The sequence below is a fragment of the Canis aureus genome, chromosome 10 (genome assembly GCF_053574225.1).
Source record: "Canis aureus isolate CA01 chromosome 10, VMU_Caureus_v.1.0, whole genome shotgun sequence".
Classification (NCBI taxonomy): Eukaryota; Metazoa; Chordata; class Mammalia; order Carnivora; family Canidae; genus Canis; species Canis aureus.
The window spans coordinates 65,222,926-65,234,533 of NC_135620.1; the positions used below are offsets into that span (position 1 = coordinate 65,222,926).

At 46.0% G+C, this 11,608-nt stretch overlaps 1 long non-coding RNA gene across 4 annotated transcripts in view; it reads left to right on the plus strand.

Annotated features, from left to right (window-relative positions):
* The window catches only part of LOC144322611 (uncharacterized), a 35,274-nt gene extending 32,161 nt beyond the window's left edge, over window positions 1–3,113 (plus strand). For 2 of the 4 annotated variants that reach the window (XR_013388267.1, XR_013388264.1), the window contains one exon: window positions 125–1,318. This is a non-coding gene — a long non-coding RNA (uncharacterized LOC144322611). Of the gene's footprint in view, window positions 1–124; window positions 1,319–1,381 lie in introns of those variants that run through there. The other 2 variants (XR_013388266.1, XR_013388268.1) reach the window with 2 other exon arrangements.
* The last annotated feature ends 8,495 nt before the right edge of the window (window positions 3,114–11,608 follow it).

Sequence of the window (11,608 nt, forward strand, 5' to 3'; positions counted from 1 at the left end):
CCAGGAGGCAGATTTCAACTCAATAAAAGGAACAGATAGATGAAGGATAGATGGGTGGATAGCTGGATAGATAGATAGATAGATAGATAGATAGATAGATAGATAGATAATTTTTTCTCAACAGCCAAAGGATTCTGGAGGAAAAATTAAGCTGGACTGATTGGCTTAAGAAAGGCAATCCCTGTTACCGGAGAACTCTTATCTTGGTTGGAGATACTGTATGAAAAACTGAAGCATAACCTTGCAGGTGACCTCCAGGATCTAAAGTCTCTATAAATAGAACAGTGGGATATACTTTCTCAGGAAAATAAGCTGGTGCAAAATCCTGCTTTGTTTTCTCCTACTTACCATTCCTTTCCCGATCTCCTTTTTTTTTATTTGGGGAACTACTTTTCCTTCATCATTCCCCCAACCTCTCCTAAACCCCTTGAAGCCAATCCTGGTATTTGAAACTTAAGCAGAGTCACACAAGGACTAAATAAAATGGTTAAGAGTCACCCAAAAGTTACTGACTTAAGAGGCTGTTTAGGGATCTAGCCTGTTGCCTGGAGTCTCTCAAGAGCACATCCAATTGGAGATCTGAGCAATTCCCTCATTATAGTAAATTCCATGTTTGACTTAGACTGGCCTCCGCTGGTTCCTATAGCATCTTACCAAAGAGTAACTAAACAAGAGGAGGATTTACAAGTCACTGGTGCCCAGAATTGGTCATTCATTCATTCAGAACCTTCTGTTCTTGGCCCTGGGGATACAGCACCCGAGGATCATAGGCTTATGAGAAAAACAAGCCCAAGACACTGAAGGAATCAACTAATAAGATCCATAACCCATCCTGGGTATGGGAATATGAGGAAATACTTCTTAGAAGAATTGACATTTGAATTAAGTCAAAGAATAAACCCGCTCCATCCCTGCTTCTTTCTCTATCCAGCTACTATTTCTACATTAGCAAGCATATTTCCATCAGCCACTCAGTAACACTGAACTTATATTCCTAAAAGCATTGGTGAGGATAAAGGAGTTAAATAGATTTTCACAGGAAAGTTTGGGAAGCTACACGTTTAAAAAGTCTCTTTGGGAAAATGGTTTGAGTTTCAAGAAAGCAACCAAAAAATGAATTCCTGGCATCCAGCCCAATTCTGATTTAGTGAGGCAGGAGTCACTGTGTAATTGCAAACTCTTTTATTACAAAGATAACTGAATCATAAAATATAAAGTACACTGGTAAAAATTATAGATATGACCCAAATGTGGCCACAAGGAGCAGCTTCATCTCAATAAAGTGGAGAGGGGTGTGGTGGTACCTCCTTGACTTCAAGATTGTTCATCCTTCATGTTTCATATATTGTGTATCTGGGTCTCATTAATTATAACTTTCCAGTTTCAGAAATTCCTGACAGTAGGCGATGTATGTGTGTATTTGGATTTATGCAGACAGTCATCAAAGGTAAGTGGGTTTCTGGGTAGGCCTTTAGAATGATGATGTTGAACTATAATATGATTTATTTGAGCGAGCATTTATTAAACACCTTTTATATGTCATGACCTACTGTTACCAGCAGCAGATATGAAAAATGAAAAGGGCATTTGGCCTTTGAGAAAATTGGTCTAGTGAGGAAAAAGAGCTAACGATGGATTGAAAGGAACTCAGGGCTATGAGAACACAAAAGGAAAGGCATTTCATTTTGCAGAGGATACCAAGAAAGCTTCATGGAGGATGTGACGTTTGAGAAGGGTCTTGATGGGCATGGAGAAGGATAAGATCCATGAAAGTGAATGAGCTCAGAGGACTAGTTTGGTCCTGTGTGTGCTGCAAAGAGAGAGGGAGTCAGGGGGCTTTATCGGCACATATGATCGCTTCCCCTGCTCTACCCTTTATTTTTATTTTTAAAAGATTTTATTTATTTATTCACGAGAGACACAGAAAGAGAGGCAGAGAGAGAGGCAGGCTCCATGCAAGGAGCCCAATAGGGGACTCGATCCCAGGACTCCAGGATCAAGTCCTGAGCCAAAGGCAAACGCTCAACCGCCGAGCTGCCGAGCCACCCAGGTGTCCCTGCTCTACTCTTTATTGAGTTTGCCATCGTTATGGTCAGCATGGTTGAGAAATGGGATAGCTCCAGGGCTTCATTCCTTTCTTACATAAGAGCCCATCTTCACTTGCCAGCGTCGATATATTTGATGGGTTGGAAATGTTTAGTCTTTCAACAAACATCCTCCGTATACACTGCAACATGAGTTTTCAGAATATTCATCTCCAGGCCCAGTTACGGTTTTCTGTTAAGAACACGGAGGTGATCACTGAACTTCTACCTGTTTGGGAAAGAGCTTTTAGACCATGAAGGCAACAATGCTTGTGACGCTGCATTCACTTGAGAGCCATTGATTTGGAATTTCACAGTGCAGACGGTGACTGAAGATTGTATTTTGCTTTATGAGAAAGAAGTATCAATCAGCAAATACGTGATAGCAAGCACAATTATTCGGTTGATTTTTTTTTTAAAGATTTTATTTATTTATGAGAGACACACACATGCAGAGAGAGAGAGGCAGAGACAGGCAGAGGGAGAAGCAGGCTCCATGCAGGGAGCCCGACGTGGGACTCGATCCCAGGTCTCCAGGATCACGTCCTGGGCTGAAGGCAGTGCTAAACCGCTGAGCCACCTGGGGATCCCCCATTTGGTTGATCTTTCACCTGATTGGGGGAAGAAGTTTTTTGAATGGCCAAAGGAACTATTTCCAAACAATTATACAAGAGGAAATTTACTCGCTTTCGATTCTTAACCATCCATTAAGCTGCTACATGAAAGACTCTTTATAACATGTGTTCTAGTTCCGGCAGCTAGACTTGCATACTCATTTCAGCCCCCACAGACCCACATCATGCCTCTTGATGGCATGTCACACTACCTCGTGCTGGGGACACTTGGGAGCATTTGAGCTTCTCATTTCTCCTATGACTTCTTTTTTTTTTCTTTTTTAATTGGAGTTCAATTTGCCCATATATAGCATAACACCCAGTGTTCATCCCATGAAGTGACCCCCTCATTGCCCGTCACCCAGTCACCCCCACCCCCCCCCACCCACCTCCCTTTCCACCACCCCTTGTTTGTTTCCCAGAGTTAGGAGTCTCCTATGACTTCTACTAGAGTAGGACGTATGTCTGGATTGCCTGTGCTAGAACTCCACATTATTCTGTAATATAATTATATAGCATTGTGAAATATTTTTATTCATAGACCTCTATGAAATAGACCCATTATTTTTGTGATTATTGTAAGTTTGTACTCTTTCAGCTAACTTTTTAAAATATTATTTATTTATTTATTTATTTATTTATTTATTTAGATGGGGGAGAGGGCAGAGGGAGAGGGAGAGACTCTCAAGCAGACTCTGCACTGGGCACAGAGCCCGATGCAGGTCTCTATCTCAGGACCCTTAAATCATGACCTGAGCTGAAACCAAGAGTCAGACACTTAACTGAGTCCCCCAGGTGTCCCTTTCAGGTAAAAAAATTTTTTTTTTTGCCCCCCCACCATCTGCTCCAAATTAATGGCTCTTTAGCCATTAAAGGCTCCAATTTGAAAGTTTTTTTCCAGGATGAACACTTCGTCATCATCATACTGCTTTTCTGGCTAAAAATAAATAAATAAATTGATGTGGTTTATAATTCAGCTCTGAAGATTCTCCACTTTGCCAATGAATAACTCTGTGAATGACTTTGGACAAGGTATTTAACCTCTCTGAGTTTCATTCTTCTCAATTACTAAGTGACAACCTATTTGCCTTCGTTGTAGGGTTGTAATAAAAATGAAAACAACAGAGATGACTATGAAAACTCGGATGCAGAAAGCTTATTAGTTATTATCATTAAATATGAAACCAGATCTTTTCCTCGAGTTTTGGGTGGTATTTCTATTGGCAGAGACACTAGGTCTTAAGATGGAAGTTTCATTTATTTAACAAGCAGTGCTGAGGCTCATATCAGGCACTGGGAACAGAAAAATGTGAACAAAATCCAGTCTCAGCTCTTAAAATTTTGTGGGATCAGCAATTATCTAAGCCAATTACTGCAAAATATTGTGGTCAAGCATACAAAAGAAGCATATTTTCAAAGTCCTGGGAGCACAAACAAATGCCTTATTCTGCCCGAGGAATCGGAAAATGCTCAGAGAAGTGATGTCTAAGATGAGTTTTGAAAAGGCAAGAATTTAATAGATGTAGGAAGCAGAATATTGTGCTCCTCCCCAAAAGATGTCCATGTCCTCAACCTTAGCCTCATGCAGAAGAAAAGGGACTTTGCACATGTGACTAAGATTAAGGCCTTCAGGTGGGGAGAGTGCCCTGGATTATCCAGGTGAGCCCCATTTCGTCACAGGAGTCCTTAAAAATAGAGAACCTTCCTTTCCTTGCTAAGTTCTGGGGGAGATGCAGAGACAGACATATGGTCAGAGGGATGTGGTGGGAGAACACAGAGTCACTGTTGCTGCCTTTGAAGATGGAGGAAGGGGCCACGAGCCAAGGGATGAAGACTGCCTAGGAAAGGTGAGGAAAGGGATTGTACACGAGAGCCCTGGAAAGGAACGCAGCTCTGTGTTGGACTTCTGACCTCCAAACGTGTAAGGTAATAAATGTGTGTTTTTTCCACCCACCAAGCTTGTGGTAATTTGTGACAATCGCAGGAAACCTACAAAAAGGTGGAGGAGGTTTACCAAAAATGGAAGCCTGAGCGATCGCCCAGAGGCCTACGAGAGTATGGAGTTACTGGTAACTTCCAGTAACTGCAAGTAGGTCCACGTGCTGGAATGCCAATTGTATGTGAGGGGAAAGATGGGAGGAGGCCTGGAGGGAAGCAGGCGCTGGGTGACAGCACCTGTGGTGACAAACAGCAGCCACAACATGATTACGGTCATGGTCACGATGGCTGGGCACCTAATGTGAGCCAGGTTCACGTCTCAGGGCCCTACATGTGTTAGCTCTAAACTTTGAAACCATCCTACAAGAGAGTGACTATCATGATCTCTCTGAAACCAAATCCTAGAGAAGGCAAATGACTCACTCGGGCCAACACAACACCACAGGACCAAAGGATTCAAATCCAGGCTCCCACTGCCACCCCAAACTCAACACACTGAAGGGCAGGGGTGGAGGCCCCGTGGAGTGTAGACGGGTGGGAGAGCACCAGAAGTCAGGCTTTGGGAGCACAGGGGCCAGAAACAGAACTCAGCTTCCGTTGTGTGTCCGCACTCTGTCTGGGCACTTATGGCTCATGGTGGAGACTCAGCAACACGGGAACAGAGCGGAAACTAAAAAAGGCTAAGGGGAAAGAAGGCAGTTGAGGAAAGTGAACCAGGGCCAGAGAGAGATTTCTCAAGGGTGGGCAAATCTCCTGCACATATTTCCAGTGAAATCTGCGCTCCTTATTTCACAACTCCCAGCACCTCTGTCCTTCCTGCTTTTTGACAAGAATCAGGAACTTCTTCCTTTGTCCACACTTCCTGTCATTCAGTCAGTTGGCATGTGTGTGCGTGCACGCCGCTGTGCACTTAACTCTTAAAGGCCAAAATGTTGGCAGATATATATTGCAACGTTGTTAGATCGTTTTGAAAGAAGCAGTATTATTTTGTCTTCCACTGGGCCCCAGTAGAGATCCCATTTGGACGCCCGTCACACCACATGTGCGGACAGACTACCACAGGTCAAGCGTCTTCTACTTGCTCCTCACCCTTGTCTGCTCAGTGCTCTCCCCAGTGAGTAAGTGGATAAATGAATGAATGAATCCTTCTAGAAGCAGACTTTATGCTAGCTGCAGATGAACTAGGAACTCTATGGGAATGCTGTAACACAACAACAACAAAATAAACAGGTTCCATCTTAGACTCATCTAGAGATTTTAAGGTATTTCGGTGCCCAGGACCCATCCCAGATCCATGAGAACAGACCGGTTAGGAGTGGGGCTGGTTATGATTATTTTTCAAATGTCCTGCTCCCTGGGTGATTCCAGCCATTAAGATTGATTAGGAAACCACCTCTCTAAGCTTGTGAGAGCTCTCTCACCTTCACGGAGAAAAATCATGCCTTTGGAGTCAGGAACACAGACTAGTTTGTTCTCCCTCCTTCAGTAATTTGAGGAAGTTTTTCAGTCTTTCTGAGCTTTGGAACTTCATCTCTAAATTGTGATTTAATACGTCTCCCACAGAGCTTTAGGAGGAATTAAATGACATCAAATACGGGAAGCCACTGGCCCAGCCTGACACATAGTAGGTGCTCAGGACATTGGAATTCTTATCTGGCTTTCCCATATTTCCTTCCCCAGAAATCCAGGTAGGACATCTGTGGGGAAACAAGCATGCTGTCCTCTGATGATCCCAGTGCCTCCCTCCAGCCAGACCTGTGCGCAAACTCTGTTACTCATCACGTCCCCAAGGGAGCTTCCCAGCACTGCCCTACACCTTTCCTGAGAAGCTGATGCCCAGACTTGGACACACTGTCCCTACCCTTTTTTGTATCTATGATTTTTTTTCTAAATTTTTTATTTAAATTCAATTTAGTTAGCATATACTATTGTTATTAGTTTCGGGGGTAGAATTTAGTGATTCATCAGTTGCATATCACACTCAGTGCTCATTCCATCAAGTGCCCTCCTTAATGCCCATCACCCAGTTACCTCGTCCCCCCACCCGCCTCCCCATCAGTAACCCTCAGCTTCTTTCCTAGAGTTAAGAGTCTCTTATGGTTTATTTCCCTCTCTGATTTCGTCTTATTTTATTTTTCCTTCCCTTCTCCTATGTTCATCTGTTTTGTTTCTTAAATTCCACCCATGCATGAAGTCACCCGATACTTGTCTTTTTCTGACTGACTTATTTTGCTCAGTATAATACCTCCTAGCTCCATCCAAGTCATTGCAAATGGCCGTAGACTTGTAAGAGCACACCCCCTCTTGCTCTGTAACAGAGGGGCTTGCTGGAGTGGTCCTTCTTTTAGAATGTAATCTTGCAGTATTTTTAGCTGCGCCCCAGCCCAGATCCCCTTTGCACTGGGCACTCATGCAGCCTGCTGACCCTTCTGCCTTTGAGTTCCAGCCTATAACAAGGGATCCTGCCTGGCATTTGCCAGAATGCTTTACTCAACACCATCTCGCCGGGAGCTTGCCAGAGACCAGTGTTTGAATATCTCTGCCACAAGGATGAGTTCTGGGGCACAACTGTTCAATAGCTCTCGCCATTCCAATCTCCTGTGGGCATCAAGCCTCTGGTATCCGGCCACATACCTTATATGTAAAATCTCCCTGAGATGCTACACTTCTGCTCCCAATTCCAGTGTGTGGCTTTCTCCCCGTACTAAGCAAAATCTGACACCCGATGGATGTCCTGTAGTTCAACTCAATTCTGACACCGTCTACCAGGAGATAGCATCACCCCAGGTGAGGGGCTCGGTCCTACAAGAATGCTCCTCGCCACTCAAACACCAACTGGAAGTCCAGATTGTTACTTGTACTTCTGACTGACTGGTTCCAAGATCCCCCTCCTTGAATTCAAATTATTTGCTAAAGCGGCTGGACGAACTCAGAGAAACATCTTACTTACTAGATTACGTTTTATTACAAAAGGAAATAACTCAGGAACAGTCAGATGAAGAGATGTGTAGGATAAGGTGTGTGGGAAGGGGCACGGAACTTCCACGGCCTCTCAGAGCACACCAGTCTCTCCCCACCTTCATGTGTTCACCAACCAGGATGCTCTCCGAACCCTCTCCTTTGGGGTTCTTCTGAAAGCTCGTGTGTAGGCATGATTCATTAAATCACCATCAACAGGTGACAGGTGATTGGACCCAATCTCCAGTCCCTCACTCCCCAGAGGTCCAGGGAAAGTGGGACTCAAAGTTCCAACCCTCTAATCACACAGTGGGTTCCTCTGGTGATCAGCTCCCATCCTTAGGGCAGGTCCAGAAGTCACTTCATTAGCATAATAAAAGACACCTTGATTGCTTTCAACAATTAGGAAATTGCCACGGTTTTAGGAGTTCTATGCCAGAGGGGGCAAATGAAGACTAAGTATATATTTATTATAAATCACAATGTTATAGATGCACTCAGGAGTTTGTCCTTCACGGCGTCACTGTCCCTGGACAGTGCTCCTATCCTATTGGAGGAGAAAAAGCAAAACCACTACCTCTTTTCCATTGACTCATAAATGCCACATTGGTCCTGAGAGCTCGATTCCCAGGCTAATGTGCCCTTAACGCGTACAACACTTTACAGTTTACAGACACCTTCACTGTCTTAATTTTCTTTAATCTTCCCTCAACTGCTATTGGGATAACAGGAAAAAAATTGTTAGCACATCCCCATTTCACCATGGAAAACTGAGGTTCAGAATTGGACTTCAAAGCTATCTCCTCTCACCAAACCAAGCACAAAATCAGACAAAGATGCTTTATATGCTTCAAGCCAGGAGTTGTGCGTTTCATTTACATACAGGCCTGCTGGTAGACTTGAACTCTCAAATAACACAGTTGAGACAGGAACCGTAGCTCAGTGGGCGTGTGTCATTATTCCTCTTGAAAGATGAAAAGCACCAAAATCTGGATTGACACAACCAGGAGGCCAGTGAGGAATGACTGTCCGTTTCTATTCTACCCAAATCCATAGTTAGCAACCAAGCTGTTCCAGATCTATTTGTTGACAAAAGTTCCAGAAAACTGATAGACCCTGCCACTCTTTATTTGCATGACAGGAAGAGTTTTTCCTGTGCAGTAACTCCTGCCCTGGCTGGAATCTGGGACTAAAATCCCCTCCCATTTGGAGCTACCCAGTGGCTTTCCTGGGATATATCTCTGGCGTGGTGGAGTGGATGGGGGCTCCTTCGCTAAGCCCCAGCTTTTCATGCCTGAAACCACAGACTTCTTTGCAGTAAGACCAATGAGCAGGAATTCCTGGGGCCCTGGAAAATACGTCTTTTTCCAGTTCTAACTACTGGAGGATTTGGGCTGCCTCTCTGGGTGATGCATAAGCCAAAAGAGAGAGAGACAGAGACAGAGAAAATCCATCCCTGTGGGGAGTCCCGAATAGCTGCCTGATGAGTTGTTTGCTGACAGTCAGCAGATCCTTCAGAGGCACCATTTGGATCTGAGAGACCCTCAGCTGTCCTGTGTCCTGATGTCACGGCCCACCTAGAAAGCCAGGTCTGGGGGCGGGGTGGTGGTGGTGGTAATCAACAACACTCCAGTGCCTCCGAGGAGATCCTCAAGGAGAGATTTGCTGGGTGGACACCGATAAGGAAGACAGATGTCCTAGCGCCCCGACTCCACAGTCACCAATAAACGGTGACAGCTAGTGCAGAAGAGCTAGGCGTGGGAGAAGGAGTAGCTCTGGCGGGGGGCGGAGGGCGCGTCTGGCTCTCACTGGGCAGGTGCAGGTGGCTTCTCAGGCCTTGGCCTGGCCTCAGCGACGTCACCGTGCTCTCCGAAGGCTGCACAAGATCCCCACTTCTCAAATACCACCAACAGGGAAGTCAAAACTAAGCAGAACAAAACTCGCCTCATACTTCGAGCTCCAAAGCCCACTGAAGGCTGGAACTTGGAATTGCCTCCAGCTTAGCCACCTTGGTGAAAAGTGTGCTAGCACATTTAGAAATCTCTTCTCGCTTGTCGGAATTGTGAAAGAAGGCCCAGCTTATGGCTATATCTAAGTGGGCCCCGACGCCGCAGCTAGAGGCATCCTCCAGAGACACCTGGAAGCTGCCCCTTGCCAATTAGGAACGGACCCGAAACATGTTTTTTCATTTCAGGAAGAAGCCAGAGCAGATACAAAAGTTCCAATCGAACCCTCGATGGTTTTACCATCAGTCGGTGAAGCATCCACCATGCGAAGCAAGTTCTTGTTTTCTCTTCTCTCACTCCAGGTTGTGGGGTGCCCGGCCTCCAGCCTGTGGGGACAAGGACGGCAGAGGGACAGTGAGAGAGTCCTCCCTGCATGTGCTTCCCCGGGCTGCTGTGTGCATCCAGGAGGTGACCGACTGGCTCCCTCCGGGGTAAAGGGCTCCACCACGCTCTACGCATGCTGTTCATTCGCAGTAGGGGTGCTCTTCCTTCCCTGCCCAAACTGGAATGTCTTCAGTGATCTCCCCAGCAGGGTGAATCTATTCTGGAGTGCTGTGTTCCCCCGACTTGAGGGAAAGCATGGTAACCTACGGGCTCCTCTAGCCACAATGCCAGCGAAGGGTGGGTGCTCAACGTGCTTGGTAAAGACAGATGGAAGCAATGAGCCAAGGACACGTGCAAACATGGAGTGATCCTCCTGCTTCCTGGTCCAGGGGGTCAAGTGGGTCAGCTTGAGCTTGGGCCTGGGAGCCTTGTTCTCATGGGCCTTGGTCCCTGGAGACCCAGCAGTCCTTCACCCAGGAAGGCCCTTGGGTGTCAACACCACTGTGGGAAAGGGGCTTGTTCCTGCCTCCCTCACACCCCAGGAGGGAGGAGGATTACTCCCCGGGGGTATCCTGTTGTGCTTTAGTCAATCTTTGGGCCCTGTTGGAAATGCAGCAGGTGAGCAGGGCTAGAGATAGGAAAGGCTGCTGGGTTGGCCGACAACGTTGGTATTGACTTAAGATAGTGGTATGCTGGAGCCAGCCCAAAGTAGGGGTGGGGGTGGGGGGGAGAGACAAAGACAAAAAGAGACAGAGACAGAGAGAATTGCCAAATTCCCATGTTGGTATCTTGACTTTGGCTGTGGCCAGTGGTACTGACCCCGTGAAAATTGGTCACTGCTCCAACCGAGACCTTTCCTTTGCTTCCAGAGAGAGCTGGTCGTTCAATATTTACCAACACGCCCCTCACCTGAGGTTGCATTCAAGTGTGGAACTCACACTTTGTGGAACTCACAGGTGCTTTCGGAATTATATTCTTTTCTCCTCCTCCCAAGGTGGCTTTTGAATTCCACCCCCCCCCACCCCCCACTCTTTGTGTGTACTTCTGGAGAAATCCTAGTGTTAGGTTTACAGAAGTCAAAGCCATCGGTTGTTGATTTGTACAAAGCGTTTACCTTGTTTGAAGTGATTGCACACACCGTTGTTCATTTTGATCTCTCCCACAACCCCGAGAAAGGCAGGGTTCATTCTCTTATTTCCAGTCTGCGGGTGGGAAACCGATGGTTCCCAGTAGATCCACGGGAAGGATGGGGCAAGGTAAGGGAGAGGACCCAGGGATTTTCCCACCACTTTGCTGCCTCCTGAAGCCACCAGACAAAGCAGCCACTATTCCTAGGACAGACTGTGGCCAGGGACAGCCAAACGGCAGTGAGAGCAGAAACAGCTTTTATGTGGTTTGGGGCTGCATTCTGTGATTCTTTATGTAGAAGCAAATCGTCCTTTTAATTATTGTGTGGGCTGTACTAAAATAGACGCGCATTCCTTGAGCCACTGGCAGCAGCCAGAATGGCCCAGGTGTGCTGCCTAAAGATCGGCCAAGTTTCAAACTGGATGCTTATAACTGGGAGTGGTATCTGGGTCTCTATGCAGAAAGTTTTGCTTTCTTCAACTAAGTCTTTGGAATATTGTAAATGGGAAGCACAATGGAATCGCCAGGCCATTCACCGCATATTCCATTATGAGAA